The 18,599-nt window shown below is 46.2% G+C and overlaps 1 long non-coding RNA gene across 1 annotated transcript in view; it reads right to left on the bottom strand.

Annotated features, from left to right (window-relative positions):
* Positions 1 to 1,516: 1,516 nt before the first annotated feature.
* The window catches only part of LOC310657788, a 43,378-nt gene continuing 26,295 nt past the window's right edge, over positions 1,517 to 18,599 (bottom strand). The window contains exon 2 of the long non-coding RNA XR_014501937.1: positions 1,517 to 2,105. This is a non-coding gene — a long non-coding RNA (uncharacterized lncRNA). The remainder of the gene's footprint in view (positions 2,106 to 18,599) is intronic.

Below are 18,599 nucleotides of genomic sequence, written 5' to 3'. Positions count from 1 at the left end.
GTACAGTGGTACCTTGGGTTAAGTACTTAATTCGTTCCGGAGGTCCGTACTTAACCTGAACCTGTTCTTAACCTGAAGCACCACTTTAGCTAATGGGGCCTGCTGCTGCTGCCACGCCACCAGAGCACGATTTCTGTTCTCATCCTGAAGCAAAGTTCTTAACCTGAAGCACTATTTCTGAGTTAGCAGAGTCTGTAACCTGAAGCGTATGTAACCTGAAACGTATGTAACCTGAGGTACCACTGTATATCATTTTAACGGTTTTCCAAAACCACCATTCTTATAAAATTAACGTAGTCACTTAACATCTTTTTCCCCCCTTTCCGATTCTGTATTAAACATATTAATTCATCCTATTACCTGATTATGTCCTAAGCCTATCTGTTATTTGCAAGCTTCTCCAATTAATTTAACTAAACATACTTTACTAAACAGTCTTTAAATTTCGTCCTTTCTACCTGGTAATCCTCCTCAACAATGTTACCAAGTTTGGTTTAAATACGGTTGAGATTTATGTTTGTTTGTCTATTTGTGTGTTTGTTTAAAAAATCTTTGGAAAATTAATAACAATTTTTTTTGGGTAAAACCACACCTGCAACTTTGAAAAGTGAGCTCTGTTGCCGTAGAAACCAATGGATGGGCCTTTCTTCACCCATCCTCACCTGGCTGGTAGGGAGAGAGCAGGGAGTCAGCTGACGTGCTGGTTAAGGCTCTTGGTTGTGTGTGAAGCTTTGATTTGAGGTATTCCCTGCAAGCCTGATGGGGAAGCCAGATGGATTGTTCATGCTGTGAGTCCTTTCATTCTGTGATCAGTTTGTATCCGCAGCCCTTTCAACCTGTGCTCAGTTTGCATCAACCGTACGGTCTGCAGCACGATTGCAAGGGTTCGTTTCCAAAGGCAGATATCCACAAAAACACCTATACTTGAAATACTCCTTTGCAGCTGCCTTGCTTTTAAGCTCTCTGCCTTGCTCATTGGGGACGGCTCATTCAGTGTGCCGGCTCTGGGACGCTCTCACAAGATCTTGCGGGGCTGTCTAAATTCTTGTGCGATCCCGCAGAGCTGTCCCCAGTTGCTTCCAGAGCTGGCTCACAGACAGGGTTTTGCCTGGTAATCAGGGCAGAGAGCTCAAAAGCTCGTTTTGCCTTGGGGAAAACTTGTCTGCATTTAATTTGCGCAATTCCAACCAGCCCGCCTTCAGCCATGCAAGGCTGAAATCAAACAAGTTAAATGTGCGTAAGATACAATCGTACAGTGGGTGTCCCAATAAATCTATAAATCACAATTTCCACTGACTGGACCCTCAGTAAAAGCCCAGAATCCCTGAAGTCTCTGGCCATTCAGAGATTGAGCACGTAAATACTTTTTTTTAGAAAAATGGAAGTTGATTTTTGGAAAAAAACAGAAGGTTTTTATGATGACGGGGTTTCAATGAATATCTAAGGGATAGATAGATGATAGATAGATAGATAGATAGAGATATAGATAGAACTTTATTCACATTAGCCAATGGCCATAGCAACAGTAAAACATTACAGTATACACAGAAAAGGAAATTTGATATAAGAGCACAATTTAAAGTCCTGAATCAGCAGTCAGTTAGTGGCCCTTATTCTGATTGCCCCTGCTATGAAGATAGCCACCTTTGCTGTTATCTGCGCATTTTGATCTGATAGAAGAAAGGACATTGTGGCAGTGGTTGAGCGCCCTGGGATGGTTAGTACGAGTGGGGTGATGATCTCGTTCCTCAGATCTTTGTAGAGAGTGCAAGACAGGAGGACGTGTGCCGCTGTTTCGGTGCTGCCATCTCCACAGGGGCAAAGACGTTTCTCAGGCGGGATCTTTTGGAATCGACCCTCAAGAATCGCAGATGGCAAAACATCCAGTTTTGCAAGTGTAAAAGCACGTCTGTATTTTGGGATAATGTTTGTGCAGATATGGGGCCAGAGAATCAAAATGGAGAGGTGGAAAATGAACATACCAAGGGCAGAATTTCCTTATAGTGGCCAGGTTGTTCTGATGCTCAATATCTTTTAGACGTTGACCATTTAGACTGTTTGCTTTAGTAGAGCCCATAGTGAGTAGGTGTTGTGGGGATAGGCCACTAGAGAGAAGTTTTTGATAGACAGTTTTAAGCCAGGCACTTTTATGGGAGTCTTGAAGTACTAGGGATAGTAAACCAGGGGGATTTGAGTTTGGTGAATCCAGAAGTTAAAAAGTTATTTGCCAAGTCCATACCTCTACTGAAGGGAGACTTGCCTCCAGTCTCAATGATGCGTTTGGGACGCATGGCGGTACAGAAAAAAATCTGCCTTAGAAACTTTGATTGAACAGCATCCAAAGTGCTAAGGTGGTTACCAGTCCAAATCTGAGCCCTGTATAGTAGCCCCATATATCTAAGGGAGCTTCTGTTTCTCAACAAAACCTTGACAACATCTTTAAGACACAGATGCAGCACTATCGTAGTGGAAATAAAGGAACTCTGGGCTTCACCAAGGCACGGCTGGTATCAACGACAAAAGATAATTTGGGTCTTACAATTTATGTCATAGTGTAAACCAGTTTCCGAATTACCGGTCTACTTTATTCTCTGACACTCCTCCATCCCCTTCTTCCCCATTTACAGACACATACATCTTAATAACTTGTACTCCATCAATTTTTGGATGGCACTTTTATTTTTAGTGAACACCCAGTAATTTTTTCATGCAATTGGCAAATTGAAAGGAAGAGGAGGGGGCAGGCAGGGATGTCATTGAGAAGGAACGACAAGGACAGAATCCACCAGTGAACGAGTGGAATGGGGGACAGATCAATTAACTCAGCACCTCCAAAATTATCATAATATCCAAGCCACTGGTCCTTATGTGGTAGCCTCTTATTGTCTTTTGGGTATATTAAAAAATAGAGCTTCTACATAAGATTTGGGTTTGCAGTTGTGGTTTGCTGTTGATAGAATTATTATTATTATTATTATTATTATTATTATTATTATTATTATTATTAATTTTTACCCCGCCTTTCCCAGTTCAGAAAACCAGGCTCAGGGCAGCTAGCAACAAGTTTAAAACACTTAATTGATGCTACAAAAAACAGCATAAAATACGGTATAAAATGTGAATAACAATAAAATCAAAAATCAATTTAGGGGGGAAATCCATCTAATAAACATTAGCTTGGGCCAGTGAGGAGACCAGGGGAGAATTAGCTGTGGGATCCCAGAGCGGGTAATCTTCATAAAAAGGGAAGGAAGGGGAATAAAAGATCAGGCTAAGTTCAAATTGAAAGCAGGTGGAATAGCTCTGTCTTACAGGCCCTGCGGAAGGAAGTTAAATCCTGCAGGGCCCTGGTCTCCTGGGACAGAGCATTCCACCAGATCGGAGCCATCACTGAGAAGGCCCTGGCCCTGGTGGAGGATAGTCTGACTTCCTTAGGGCCCAGGACCTCTAAACTATGGTTATTCGTGGACCTTAAGGTCCTCTGCGGGGCAGACCAGGAGAGGTGGTCCCGCATACTGGACAATTTCTGAGCACTTAGAGAATCACAGAACCGTAGAATTGGAAGGGACCCGAGAGTCATCTAGTCCAACCTTTTGTACTGCAGGAATATTTTGCCCAACATGGGGCTTGAACCCATGGCCCTGAAATTCAAAGTCTCATGCTCTCCTGACCGTTGTTTTTAGATTGACTAGGAGTTGCCTGGTGTTGCTGAACCCCCAGCAAAGCTTATGAAATCAATCCTTTTGCTTCTCATCTCTCTCCCACTGATGAAGTCTGTTGGAATGGCTGCCTGCTGGTGACAGTTGAGGGGGGAAAGAAGTCTGATGGAATAATCAGCCTCTGAGTACCTGTTTCTGGGAAACACAGTTGGGGAGGAGCATTATTGCACCCAGGTTCAGCTTGTAGGTTCCTGTGGGCATCTGGTTGGCCACGATGAGGACAGGATGCTAGACTATCATAGAATCATAGAGCTGCGGCTTTGGAAGGGGTCCCAAAAGTCATCTTAGGGCAAGGCTCTGCAACGCAGGAATCTCAGCTAAAGAATCCATGACGATGTTAGGATATAGTTCCGTTCCACCTTTAGAAGAGGCATGTGGAGTTGTTGTATGTCACATGTCTGTTTACTTCCAGCACAGTCTGCTGGGAACTTCCGTTGTATATAGCTTTTGCCTATGCTTTTTGCTTGGACACGAAGGGAAGCAGACATGTTTTTCCTTTGTTCTAATGCTGACTAAACGCTTGTAAATATGCTTACATATGCCTCTGTCCGCTACTTCTGTTGCAAAGAGTTCTTATCTCTGCTGGCTTGCGTGCTCAGTCTCTAAAGGTCTCTGAGGATTGAGTCGCAGTTTTGATGCTGTTCCGAGTTTGCCCAGCCACCAGCCGGTGGGCTGGAGCCATCTGGGGGCCTGCCAATTGCCCCTGTCTCCCCGGATGCATCACAACATACAGATGGCCATCCAAACTCTTCATAAAAACCTCAAACGAAGGAGAGTCCACAATCTTACACCATCGAGAGTCCCTTACACCATCGAACAGCTCTTACCATCAGGAAGTTCTTCCTAAGTCGGAATCTCTTTTTTAATATTTTGAATCTATTGCTTCAGGTTTTCCCTCCTGGAGCAGAAGAAAATAAGCTTGTTGCATTTCCCCATGTGACAGCCCTCCAGATATTTAAGTCTCCTCTTCTCCCGGCTAAACATACCCAGCTCCTTCAACCGTTCCTCATAAGGCTTGGCTTCTACACCCTTGATCATCTTGGTTGCCCTCCTCTGCACACCTGTCGGCTTGTCAATATCCTCCTTAAACTGTGGTGTCCAGAACTGGACACAGGATTCCAGGATCTGACCAAGGCAGAACAGAGTGGTACTATGACTTCCATTGATACTTCTGTTGATGCAGTCTAGAATCATAGAATCATAGAATCATAGAGTTGGAAGAGACCACAAGGGCCATCGAGTCCAAACCCCTGTCAAGCAGGAAACACCATCAGAGCACTCCTGACATATGGTTGTCAAGCCTCCGCTTAAAGACCTCCAAAGAAGGAGACTCCACCACACTCCTTGGCAGCAAATTCCACTGTCGAACAGCTCTTACTGTCAGGAAGTTCTTCCTAATGTTTAGGTGGAATCTTCTTTCTTGTAGTTTGGATCCATTGCTCCGTGTCCGCTTCTCTGGAGCAGCAGAAAACAACCTTTCTCCCTCCTCTATGTGACATCCTTTTATATATTTGAACATGGCTATCATATCACCCCTTAACCTCCTCTTCTCCAGGCTAAACATGCCCAGCTCCCTTGGCCGTTCCTCATAAGGCATCGTTTCCAGGCCTTTGACCATTTTGGTTGCCCTCCTCTGGACACGTTCCAGTTTGTCAGTGTCCTTCTTGAACTGTGGTGCCCAGAACTGGACACAGTACTCCAGGTGAGGTCTGACCAGAGCAGAATACAGTGGCACTATTACTTCCCTTGATCTAGATGCTATACTCCTATTGATGCAGCCCAGAATTGCATTGGCTTTTTTAGCTGCCGCGTCACACTGTTGGCTCATGTCAAGTTTGTGGTCAACCAAGACTCCTAGATCCTTTTCACATGTACTGCTCTCAAGCCAGGTGTCACCCATCTTGTATTTGTGCCTCTCATTTTTTTTGCCCAAGTGCAATACTTTACATTTCTCCCTGTTAAAATTCATCTTGTTTGTTTTGGCCCAGTTCTCTAATCTGTCAAGGTCATTTTGAAGTGTGATCCTGTCCTCTGGGGTGTTAGCCACCCCTCCCAGTTTGGTGTCATCTGCAAATTTGATCAGGATGCCCTTGAGTCCATCATCCAAGTCGTTGATAAAGATGTTGAATAAGACCGGGCCCAAGACAGAACCCTGTGGCACCCCACTAGTCACTCTTCTCCACGATGAAGAGGAACCATTGATGAGCACCCTTTGGGTCCGGTCAGTCAGCCAGTTACAAATCCACTGAGTGGTAGCATAGTCAAGACCACATTTTACCAGCTTCTTTACAAGAATATCATGGGGCACCTTGTCAAATGCCTTGCTGAAATCATATTGTGGCCTGATCCAGCAAGACTCTTCTTATTCTCTTAATTTGTACTACAGCAGGACATTTATTGTTCAGAAGTGGACAAGCATTGCTGAGCCTTCGCACTTCAGGCGGGTTCCCTGGTCTAGGACCCAATGCAGCTGTCCTCAAGCCCAGCTGCATTTCTTGAAGGAGAGTGGAGCTGTATTTGAAGCTGGTCACGTCAACCACACTCCAAGCAAGGGTTAAATGGGAGATAAAGAAGAGACCTCCATCTCTCCCTGCCTGCCCCCCCCATCCGTCTGTTGACAGCCGCTTAGTGCTGCTGGAAAGGGAGGTGGGCGCAGAAGTGGAGCAGGCAATTGAGACGTGGGAACATTAGCCGCATCGAGCGGGTGACCCGTGACGGCATGGAGGAGGCCTGCCTTTTGTCCCGCTCTGCCAAATATTTCTTTCGGGATTGAAATGCGCAGGAAACGCACTCCCAAATGATCGCTGTTGAGAATAGGATGGGCTGAGGGGGAAAGGAAGGCATTGTAGGTGTAGAGCAAATTACCCGGGCAATTCATCGCGCAATTTCAAGGATGTGCTGCAGGGATAATATATTCTGAGTGGTGAGAAATTTCGTTTAATTCTCTCTCTCTCTCTCTTTGTGGAGTGTCTCCCCCACTATTTTGATTCACACCTTCTTCCACCTCTCTCCCTCCCCATCTTGCCTTCTTCTCCTTGACTGACTTGTAGCCTGGCCTGCCTGCAGATGTACGCCGAGCCAAAAGGAATGGCTACCCAAAACCCTCCTCTACAAATGTCAATGTCTAATCCTCCTCCAGATATTGCCGGCATGCCGAATATTCTTCACAAGGTTGGCACTTCCTGGGCGGCATCCATTTCATGTAGAAGCCAGGGTGATGGAGGCAGGGTGGTGTCGTGGTGACAGTGTCCGACTGGGACCTGGGACAGACCAGGGTTCAGATCCCCACTTGAAGCTTTTACTTGGTGACCCTGGACCAGTTGCTACGTCTCAGCCTAACCTGCCTTTCCGAGTTGTTGGGGGGATGAAACGAGGAGAGGGAGAACCATGTACATCTATAACCACCTTTGCACTCTGGTGGCCTCCAACGTCTCCCATCGCATGCAGAAGAAGAAGAAGAGTTTGGATTTGATATCCTGCCTTTCACTCCCTTTAAGGAGTCTCAAAGCAGCTAACATTCTCCTTTCCCTTCCTCCCCCACAACAAACACTCTGTGAGGTGAGTGGGGCTGAGAGACTTCAGAGAAGTGTGACTGACCCAAGGTCACTCAGCAGCTGCATGTGGAGGAGCGGAGACGCGAACCCGGTTCACCAGATTACGAGTCTACCGCTCTTAACAGCTACACCACACTGGCTCTCCTCACTGCAGGTTGCCCCAGTGAGAGGAGGAGGAGGAGGAGGAGGAGGAGGAGGAGGGGGAGAAGAAGAAGAAGAAGAAGAAGAAGAAGAAGAAGAAGAAGAGTAGTTTGGATTTGGTATCCTGCTTTATCACTACCTGAAGGAGTCTCAACGCAGCTAACATTCTCCTTTCCCTTCCTCCCCCACAACAAACACTCTGTGAGGTGAGTGGGGCTGAGAGACTTCAGAGAAGTTTGACTGGCCCAAGGTCACCCAGCAGCTGCATGTGGAGGAGAGGGAAGCGAACCCGGTTCACCAGATTACGAGTCTACCGCTCTTAACCACTGCACCACACTGGCTCTCTAAGATGTTGTGAATAAGATGTTGTGGACTTTCACTTCCCTGACGGAACCTGCAATGTCAACATTCTATTGCAATATCTCAAGGTCTGCCTCTCCCCATGTGATCATCCTCTAAGGCCCTTCTTCATGTGTCTCCTCCATGAGACCCAGAGGACAGCAATACAATAATGGCCTTTTTCTGCAGTGGCTCCCCATTTGTTTGGGTGCCCTCCCCAGAGAGGCTCACCTGGTGCCTTCACTACATAACTTTAGGCATCTGGTGACAGTGTTCATCTTCTCCTAGGCCTTCAGCTGATTGAACAAGCTTTGGCCTTTTAAGCTGTGTATGTAATTGGGGGCCACTGTTTCATTTGTTATTACGTTGTGTGTTTTCGCATTTGTATACTGTAAAAGAGAAGACTCCCTGGAAAAGACCCTGATGTTGGGAAAGAGGGAGGGCACAAGGAGAAGGGGATGACGGAGGACGAGATGGTTGGACAGTGTTCTCAAAGCTACCAGCATGAGTTTGACCAAACTGCAGGAGGCAGTGGAAGACAGGAGTGCCTGGCGTGCTCTGGTCCAGGGGGTCGCGAAGAGTCGGACACGATTAAACGACTAAACAACAACATACTGTAAAACACCCTCTGCACTTTGAATGGAGGGTGCGTAGAAATTCAACAAGTAAGCAAATACAGTGGTATCTCGGTTTCCGAACTTAATCCGTTCCAGAAGTCCGTACTTAAACCGAAACCGTTCTTAAACCGAGGCGCCCTTTCCCTAATGAGGCCTCCCACTGCCGGTGCCCTTCCACTGTTCAGGTTCCTTTCTTAGACCGAGGTAAAGTTCTCAAACTGGGACACTACTTCCGGTTTTGCGGAGTTTGTAAACTGAATTGTTCTGAAGCCGGACTGTTCTTAAACCGAGGTACCACTGTGAATCACATTGTTGACACACACCTTGCCCTTAAAAAAAAAACACAACATTTTATGAATGTTTATTCCATCACATCAGAATAGTGCAGGAGCTGTTCACCAACAACAGATGGATTGTTGGCCACCTTGCATGTTAGCGGTTAGGTATCCCGATGTGTTGCTCCATGCTTGTTGCCAAATATGCTAAATGTTTTGTGACTCTGTGAAAGTAGCTGAAACTCTTTTTCTCTGCAACCACCTTTGCTCTTTCTGTAGCTAAGAATAGGCCGCATTTCCATTCCGCTTGGCTAGGAGATACCCACAAGCTCACATGTTCGTTACTTCTTAGAAAGAAAAGAAAAGACTTCTCTCATGAATAGCTAATTACCTACCTGTTTCTGATCTCAAATTCAAATTCAGAAACTCTCTGAACTGAGAGGGATTAGCGAGGCATCAATATTAGAATCCCAAGCAAAGCCATGATGGGCAGAGGGTTCCTTGCCCCCCAATTTGAAAGCCCGTGAAATGGGGACATGAGATTGGCTGCTTGAACGGATGCCAGCAATTCTTCCACACCTTGGGTTTTGTCCCGGTGACTTTGAAGGATCCTGCCCGGGTAGAGCAGTCAAGGTGTTTCGAGGGATGCACCAGAGGTTTAATAAGCAACAACCAAATTTCTTGATGTGGATGAGTGGAGGGAAGAATTTGCTTTTCCTGACCTGAGAACCCGCATGTTAAGATGTGCTAGGAGTATTGGCTGTTGGTGCAATTTGGGAAAATGGGTGAAATTACACTAAGCACTTGGTCCATGTCTTCAGCAGCCCTCCCCAACATCTGGATTATTATACCAAAGCTGTATTCAGCATCCTTGGAACAAGTGTTTTGCTCAGCGCAAGCTATCAGTGGAGATGCTGGAGGTTACATGCTGTATGGTTCAGAATAGCATGGAGCTAGCATGGTCAAGTGCAAGTGGATCTCTCTCTATACCTGTGTTTGTACAAGGTTAATAATAATAATAATAATAATAATAATAATAATAATACTTTATTATTTATACCCCATTCATCTGGCTGGGTTTCCCCAGCCACTCTGGGCAGCTTCCACCGAATATTAAAAACAATACAGCATCAGACATTGAAAACCTCCCTAAACAGGGCTTCCTTCAGTTGTCTTTTAAAAGTAAAATAGTTGTTTATTGCCTTGACATCTGCTGGGAGGGCGTTCCACAGGAGGCAGTGGTGGCCACCAAGCTAGATGTCTTTAAAGAGGATTAGACAATTCACGGAGGAGAGAACTATTGATACCCACAAACCATGATGACTCTGCTCAGCTAGAGGCAGCAATGCTTCTGAATATCCATTACTGGAAACCACAGGAGGGAAGAGGGCTGCTCTTGTGTTCCAATCCTGCTTGTGCATTGCCCACGGACATCTGGTTGGCCACGGTGACAACAGGATGCTAGGCTGAGTGGATCACAGGCCTAGTCCAGCACCGCTCTTATGCCTCACACTTTCCTGGAAGGAGGAGGGAGAGATCTGTGGTGTTTGTGTCAGGAATTCAGCCTACACTCGAGTAGGACTCTAGCAGAGACACATGCCTGACTGGCATGTTCTCTCCCTCCTGGTCGATCGTTTGGGAGCTTCATAAGCTTTCTTCAGACCGATGCCAACGGACACCGGCACACTTAGGGATCCGCAGAGTCTTCGCAGCTTGCGTGACAGAACTCAGCAACTCAGCATTTTGGCTAATCTACTTTATTTACATATAAACACACACGGAGCACTGCAACATGGCTCCCTCTCTTTCTAGCATCAGACAGCAAAGAGAAAAAGAACAATAGTCCCACTTCACGGAACACAGTAACACAAACATCCTCTCTCCGTCACTTCCCACTCTGTGGAGACGGAACATATACTGTCATGTGAAAAACTACAATCCCATGACTGCAATCACGGAGCAGGAATTCTAACAGTTTGTGTGTCTCGGTAGAACCCCATGACTTTCACATGCCTGGAATGTAGCCTACTGCAGAAACAGGCATTACCCTGCCCACTTTTGACCCCTCCCACCACTTCTGTGTGGCCCTCAGGAGGCTGACTATGTGTAAATGTGGCCCTCGGGCTGCAAAGACTCCCTACTTCTGCATAATGCAAACAATAGGACTCGATTAACCAGCTTATCTTCCCGGCTCGCTTTGGGGACGGTCGACAAACTGAGGCCGCTGCAATGTTTCTAGCAGACAGAAGGAGAAAGAAAGGAGGGAAGGGAGGGAGGGAGATAGAGGGTGATGCCTGCTTGGGCAGGCTTGGGTGCTGTGAAGATACCCTTGAATACCTATAATTGCATGCAGCTGGCAGTAAAGCCAGGTTGCTGGACATCTCTGGCTTTCCTGCGGAGAATCGTGCCACGCATGGAAAACAGAAAGTGCCCCTTGCTCGCCTAGCTGCCGGCCCATCTTTGTCTCAGACAGTGTACATCTGGATCCGGAGGCATTCCCAAAGGCTTTATCTCCCGGAATAAAAAGGACCAGCAAGTCCTCCCTTTCCTCGGGAAGCCAAGGAGGCTTAATGCAAAGGCTGTGGGTATCTGCCGCGCCAGCTGGGAGCATGAGTGCGCCACGGCCAGGGGAGAGAAAAAACATCTCAGTGAAGCAGAAAATAGGATCGGCTTCTGCCACCGCTGGACCTCTGCAAGAGCCAAAAACGCTGGTGGGAGTTTCTGTGCCTTTCCTTTTAAAAACAAAACAAAACAAGCCTTTTCAGGTTTGGATAAGCCAGGAAGCAGCAAATTCTTGCAGGATTTAGAATCTACAGCTTGCGCATTTCAGCGCAGGGTCTCCAGAGACACACCTACTCCAGACTTTTGCCTGCTCTCTTTTTATTGATTGATTGAAACTATTTTTTTTCCATCACAAACATTCCCAGGGTGAGGTATGAGAACTCAGCACAATAATATAAAACGAGAGCAGATGAAACACATTACTAAAACCAACTTGTTGCAACCATGGAAGCATCTTATTCCTCCATAAATGATTTGTGAGTATCTGGCTGAGTTAAGGCTCCCAAATCTGTGTGCCATGACAGGCTTGCCAAAACCCCATAACAAGTATTCTAATCCCTCCCAGACACCAAGGTACCCAGGGACTGAGGAGGGTGCCCACTACGTCTCTGCATCATCCATGGTTCTGGCCTCACTTCCTCTTAGTCGGTCTTCACCCGGGAAGTTAAATGCCAGCCCCTCTCTACACTGGATATCATTGGAGCCTATAGGTCAACACGGAGATGCAGCAGAAATGTCCTGTGACAAAGGAGGTTGCCTGGTGTGTCTCTGGTTGAGTTATTCCCCCCCCCCCAGGTTTGGCTTTTTCCAACAGGTAGACCAGTCCTGAACAATAATTGACAGATAATCTCAGCGAGTGGGCCTGTCTCAAGGCAAGTAAGATCTACACTCATAGCATAAGATTGGTAAATGGTGTTCAACTGGAGCCTACAGATGCAACAAGTTAACCAAGCAATATTCTGTAAAAGTAGTCATGTTCAGGTGTTGTCATGATCACAAAGTTTGGGAACAATGCTCAGACTTGGGCTTTAAATACATGCAGAAAGGCAGAGCTAAGAGCAATCCTTTCCCCACTGTTGAGCCTCTGAAAACCAGTTGCTGGAAAATATTAGTGAAAATAATTATGGGTGAAAATAACTAAGAAAGATCCATGTTGTTGTTGTTTAGTTGTTTAGTCATGTCCGCCTCATCGTGACCCCCTGGACCAGAGCACGCCAGGCACTCCTCTCTTCCACTGCCTCCCGCAGTTTGGTCAAAGTCATGCTGGTAGCTTTGAGAACACTGTCCAACCATCTCATCCTCTGTCGTCCCCTTCTCCTTGTGCCTTCCATCTTTCCCAACATCAGGGTCTTTTCCAGGGAGTCTTCTTTTCTCATGAGGTGGCCAAAGTATTGGAGCCTCAGCTTCAGGATCTGTCCTTCCAGTGAGCACTCAGGGCTGATTTCCTTAAGAATGGATGCGTTTGATCTTCTTGCAGTCCATGGGACTCTCAAGAGTCTCCTCCAGCACCGTAATTCAAAAGCATCCATTTGTCGGTGATCAGCCTTCTTTATGGTCCAGCTCTCACTTCCATACATCACTACTGAGAAAACCATAGCTTTAACTATACAGACCTTTGTTGGCAAGGTGATGTCTCTGCTTTTTAAGATGCTGTCTATCAGGAACTGGCAAGCCACTCCAGTATCCCTGCCAAGAAAACTCCAGGCAAAGAAAAGAAAGATGCATACAGAATCATAAAAATCAAAGAGTTGTAGAATTGGAAGGGACCCCAAGGGTCATCTAGTCCAACCCCCTGCAATTCAGGAATCTCAGCTAAAGCATCCGAGACAAGTGGCCATCCAATCTCTGCTTAAAAACCTTCAAGGAAGGAGAGTCCACAACCTCCGGAGGGAGAGCGTTCCACAGTCAAACAGCTCTTACTGTCAGAAAGTCCTTCCTGATGTTGAGTCGGAATCCCCCTTCTTTTAACTTGAAGCCATGAGTTCGAGTCCTACCCACCAGAAGAGGAGAAAACAAGCTTGCTCCGTATTTGGTGAAATTGTTTTGTTAAAAAGAAATATATTAGACAAAATTGTTTACAAAAATTTGTATAATAGAAGAAATGCACACAAAAATGTTGAGAAATCTTCAGTATGATCCCCCCCCCCAAAAAAAATTGCAAACTGGTGTGGGAATGTGGAGAGCTGAGCTTTAAGACTGGGCAAATGACAAAAACTGAAACTGACTGATTCACAATTCCCTAATTTGGGTGCTTGTTAGCAGGGGCACCTCTTTGCTGACGAACAAAGAATTCACCCTCGTATTCTTGAAGGTTTTGAGAGGGCTAAAGCGTATGGAAAGACCAAGATAAGCCAATGCCAGGAGTGCTTGCTATGAAGAAATCAGGTTTAAATTCCTGGGGAAAAACCTGGGTGATTTGAGTCCATTCTTCCCTGGGGCATTTTTTCAAGAGCGGCTTGGCAGCCTCATCTGATCACCATGAAACGTGGAGGCATAGACAGCCCTGCAAATGTCACAATTCCCCACGGATGACAAAACCGCGATGGGTAAACATGCAAGGCTCATCTGCAGGTTGGCAGGACCTCAGCCAAAGTTTGCATTGGGCGCCTGGCAACTTTTTGGAAACTCGAAACGAAAGCGAGTTTGTGCATGGAAAAGGAGAACCCCAGAGGGCTGCTCTGGTCTGTTTCAGCAATAAATCGGACAAGGTGTGTGCATGCATGCATATTTCTGGGATGACAGAGGTGTCCTCATTAAAAGGCAAAGGGTCTGCCATATGTTGAGACTAGAGAGCGAGGAGAAATCCAATTCAGCTCACATTTATAGGCAAAAAAATTTGTACTTTTAATGCAACATGGAAACTGAAACACACCAGCCTTTCAAAATTCACATTCCTCTCACTTTTGCAATGCAGACCGCCAAGCAAAAGAGCGTGCCCCAAAAAATGTGCAAACAGTAAACAATTAGCTTACAAAAATTACCCTAAAACATTGCGGCATTGGTTGGTTTGTTCCGTACAGGGTGGGTGAATCTATCAGTTTCGGTTTCTTGCAGTTCGTTTTTCCAATCTTAAGTTTTGGTTCCCCACATTTCACAGAATCATAGAACAGGGGAACTGGAAGGGATCCTGGGGTATGTTAGAATTCCTGCTCCATGATTGCAGTCATGGGATTGTTGTTTTTCACATGACGGTATGTGTTTTGACTCCACAGAGTGGGAAGTGACGGAGACAGGATGTTTGTGTTACTGTGTTCTGTGAAGTTGGGACTATTGTCCTTTGTTCTTTTTCTCTTTGCTGTCTGATGCTAGAAAGAGAGGGAACCATGTTGCAGTGCTCCGGGTGTGTTTATATGTAAATAAAGTAGATTAGCCAAACTGCTGAGTTGCTGAGGTCTGTTACGCAAGGTGCACAAACTCTGCCGAACCCTAAGTGTGCTGGTGTCAGTTGGCATTGGTCGCTGTAATGTTCAGGCTGAAGAAAGCTTATGAAGCTCCTGAATGATCAACCAAGAGGGGGAGAATATGTTTTACAGGTGGGTATGGTTCAGCCAAAAAACAAAAAAACGAAGATCATGGCCACTGGGCCCATCACCTCCTGGCAAATAGAAGGGGAAGAAATGGAGGCAGTGAGAGATTTTACTTTCTTGTGCTCCATGATCACTGCAGATGGTGACAGCAGTCACGAAATTAAAAGACGCCTGCTTTTTGGGAGGAAAGCAATGACAAACCTAGACAGCATCTTAAAAAGCAGAGACATCACCTTGCCACCAAAGGTCCGTATAGTTAAAGCTATGGTTTTCCCAGTAGTGATGTATGGAAGTGAGAGCTGGACCATAAAGAATGCTGATCGCTGAAGAATGGATGCTTTTGAATTCTGTTGCTGGAGGAGACTCTTGAGAGTCCCATGGACTGCAAGAAGATCAAACCTCTCCATTCTGAAGGAAATCAGCCCTGAGTGCTCACTGGAAGGACAGATCCTGAAGCTGAGACTCCAATACTTTGGCCACCTCATGAAAAGAGAAGACTCCCTGGAAAAGACCCTGATGTTGGGAAAGATGGAGGGCACAAGGAGAAGGGGACGACAGAGGACGAGATGGTTGGACAGTGTTCTCAAAGCTACCAGCATGAGTTTGACCAAACTGCGGGAGGCAGTGGAAGACAGGAGTGCCTGGCATGATCTGGTCCATGGGGTCACGAAGAGTCGGACACAACTAAACGACTAAACAACAAAATAGCACTGTGGGCCAAACAGAGATCTGGAAGTCCTAATAAAGCATTTGGGCTTGATGTTGTCTATCCCTGTTTTACAGAATCGTGGCTGACATTCAAATCCAGGTTTCACATTTTGAAATAGTGGCAGATTTCTAAAACGCCCGCTGCAGACAGCACACATTACAGTTTCCCCCTTGCTTCCACGGCTAGCATGAGAGTGGACTCACGTCTTTCATCTGTTCAAAGAAAACTCCATCTCCATCTCTCTCTCGCCGTCTCCTGCCTCCCACACCTCACCCCCTCCTTAATATCCCTTGTTTTCTCTTTCCTGAAGAAGACACTGCCTATAATTACAGAGCATGTTGAAATGGAGGTGCGATGGAGCAGAGCTTTCAATGTTTGTGCTTTGTCATATAAAATGACACAAATTATTATTTCGTCTTCCCGGTTAATAATGCACAGAATACTTGCCGATTTGAATGCAGCCGTGTTTGTGGTGCTCAGAAGCTGAGTTAGAGGACAAAGGATGCCTTTTCTGTTGTTGTTGTTCTGCTTTGAAATCGGGCGTCTGGGGGAGAGGCAATTCCAATGGAAAGCTTGCAAGAAGGACCCAGACTGGCATGTTAGAAAGCATCGGGCACCAGCCCGCTAGCATTGCCACCTTTGGCCGGGGGAAAATACGAGACAGGTCAGGCAAAATAAAGGACAGGTCGGGGAGATGGGGGACACAAATACTCTCATGACGCCAAATCTTCCCCCCACCTTTTTTAGAGTTGAGTTCCCCACATTTGGCCTTTCCTTTCCCTCACTACCCTTACCCTTCTCTTGCCCTTGACTCGCGTAGACGGGCAGAGGCCAAAGGTAGATGGCTGTCGTAGCCCTGTGCTTTTAGCCATGGCAGAGCTCAGTGGAGGGAGAAGGCAGCCAACCAGGCAATTTTCAGGAGGGTGCTTGCCTGGAGGCAGAGTCCCTAGACAAGGTCCAGTCCAGTCCTAAGGTCAGGAGTACCATATTTTTCCGTGTATAACACGCACCCCCCCCCCCCCCGTGTATAAGATGCCCCCTATGTTTGAGGACACAAAATTAAGAAAATGGGGGGAGATTGTCCTGAGTTGTTGAGCTTTTTTGGGGGAGGGTTGCCCAGAGTCAAGAGCCACCTATCGTCTGTCTCCTCGCACTGGCTATAGCTTCCAAGTGCCCGCCCTAGTGCCCGCCCTGTTGTTTGTTGTTGCTTAGTCGTTCAGTCGTGTCCAACTCTTCGTGACCCCATGGACCAGAGCACGCCAGGCACTCCTGTCTTCCACTGCCTCCCGCAGTTTGGTCAGACTCATGTTTGTAGCTTCAAGAACACTGTCTAACCATCTCGTCCTCTGTCGTCCCCTTCTCCTTGTGCCCTCCATCTTTCCCAGCATCAGGGTCTTTTCCAGGGAGTCTTCTCTTCTCATGAGGTGGCCAAAGTATTGGAGCCTCAGCTTCAGGATCTGTCCTTCCAGTGAGCACTCAGGGCTGATTTCCTTAAGAATGGATGTGTTTGATCTTCTTGCAGGCCATGGGACTCTCAAGAGTCTCCTCCAGCACCATAATTCAAAAGTGTCAATTCTTCGGCGATCAGCCTTCTTTATGGTCCAGCTCTCACTTCCATAGATCACTACTGGGAAAACCATAGCTTTTACTATACGGACCTTTGTTGGCAAGGTGATGTCTCTACTTTTTAAAATGCTGTCTAGGTTTGTCATTTTTTTCCTCCCAAGAAGTGCCCGCCCTAGTCCCAAGGAAACCAAAATGCTTGTTTACAAAGCTATTGAATGCCCTGAGATCTTTGCAGGAGTCTCTCTGTCAGTGGCACCCATGACTCAGGTGCAGGCCTTGAATCCACCAGAAGCAGTGCGTTCAGTATTGTGGCCCTGATTTTGTGGGACTACAAAGCCTAGGCCTTTGGATCATAGTGTGAGGAATGATTTCCTGGTAATGGTGCTGAGGACTTTTGTTGCTGCTGACTTAATGGTGGATTTAAGGAAGGTTCTGTTACTGTATGCTTTGTTTTAATGAGCTCTGCGAGCGTGGCTTTCTCCCGATTGAAGTGCAGAGTGTTTGAGGACTGGGACATTCGCAGGGAAACCAAAATGCTTGTGTACACAGCTATTGTACTACCAACCTTACTGTATGCTTGTGAAACGTGGACGACTTACAAACGCCATCTCCAACTCCTCGAAAGATTCCATCAACGGTGTCTCCGAAAAATCTTACACATCACTTGGGAAGACAGGTGAACTAATACCAGTCTACTGGAAGAAGCAAAGATCAACAGTGTTGAAGCAATGATTCTTCAGCATCAACTTCGTTGGACTGGTCATGTTGTGCAGATACCTGATGATCGTCTTCCAAAGCAACTACTCTATTCCGAACTTAAAAACCCACCTGCCTGCCATCTTGCTTACAACAAGTCCGGGGGGGGGGGCACTGCCTATCAGCTTCTTCCTCCTGTATCTCAGCCCCTTGCAGAATTTAGCAAAGACAAGGATGGGGGACGGAACCGGAATTATACAAGTCTATGGCGCAGCCACATTTGAAATATTGTGTACAGTTGTGGTCGTCTCATCTCAAGGAAGAATATTGTAGAGTTGGGAAAGTTTCGGAAAAGGGTTGCCAGAATAATCGTGGGGATGGAGCAACTTGCCATGGAGAAAGGATTGCAGCATTTGGGACTCTTTAGTTTCGAGGGAAAGCAAGTGAAAGGTGACATGATGGAGGTTTGCAAAAGTTATGGTGAAGGCTGATAGAGAAAAGATTTTCTCCCTCTCTCATGACACCTGAAGTTGTGGACATAAAGCTGAGTGTTGGAAGGTTCAGGACAGAGAAAAGAAAGTTCTTATTTACAAAGCACACTGTTAAGTTATGAAACAAGTTTAAATGTTATTGTTATTGTTGTTGTTGATTGAATTTATATAGCGCCCTATACTCAGGGGTCTCAGGATGGTTCAACATAAGAAAAGATCAACATAAAAACCACAATATGTATAATTAAAATAAAAACAACAACCCAATAACATCCCCTCAAAACAGCCACATTTTAAAATGGTATTTAATTAGAGATGCGGGTGGCGCTGTGGTCTAAGACACTGAGCCTCTTGGGCTGGCAGATCAAAAGGTCGGCGGTTTGAATCTTGTGACGGGGTGAGC

The sequence above is a fragment of the Podarcis tiliguerta genome, assembly GCF_965153285.1.
Source record: "Podarcis tiliguerta genome assembly, chromosome: 9".
Lineage (NCBI taxonomy): Eukaryota > Metazoa > Chordata > Lepidosauria > Squamata > Lacertidae > Podarcis > Podarcis tiliguerta.
The sequence above is the reverse complement of the archived record's forward strand: the minus strand, read 5'-3'. Positions and strand labels throughout refer to the sequence as shown.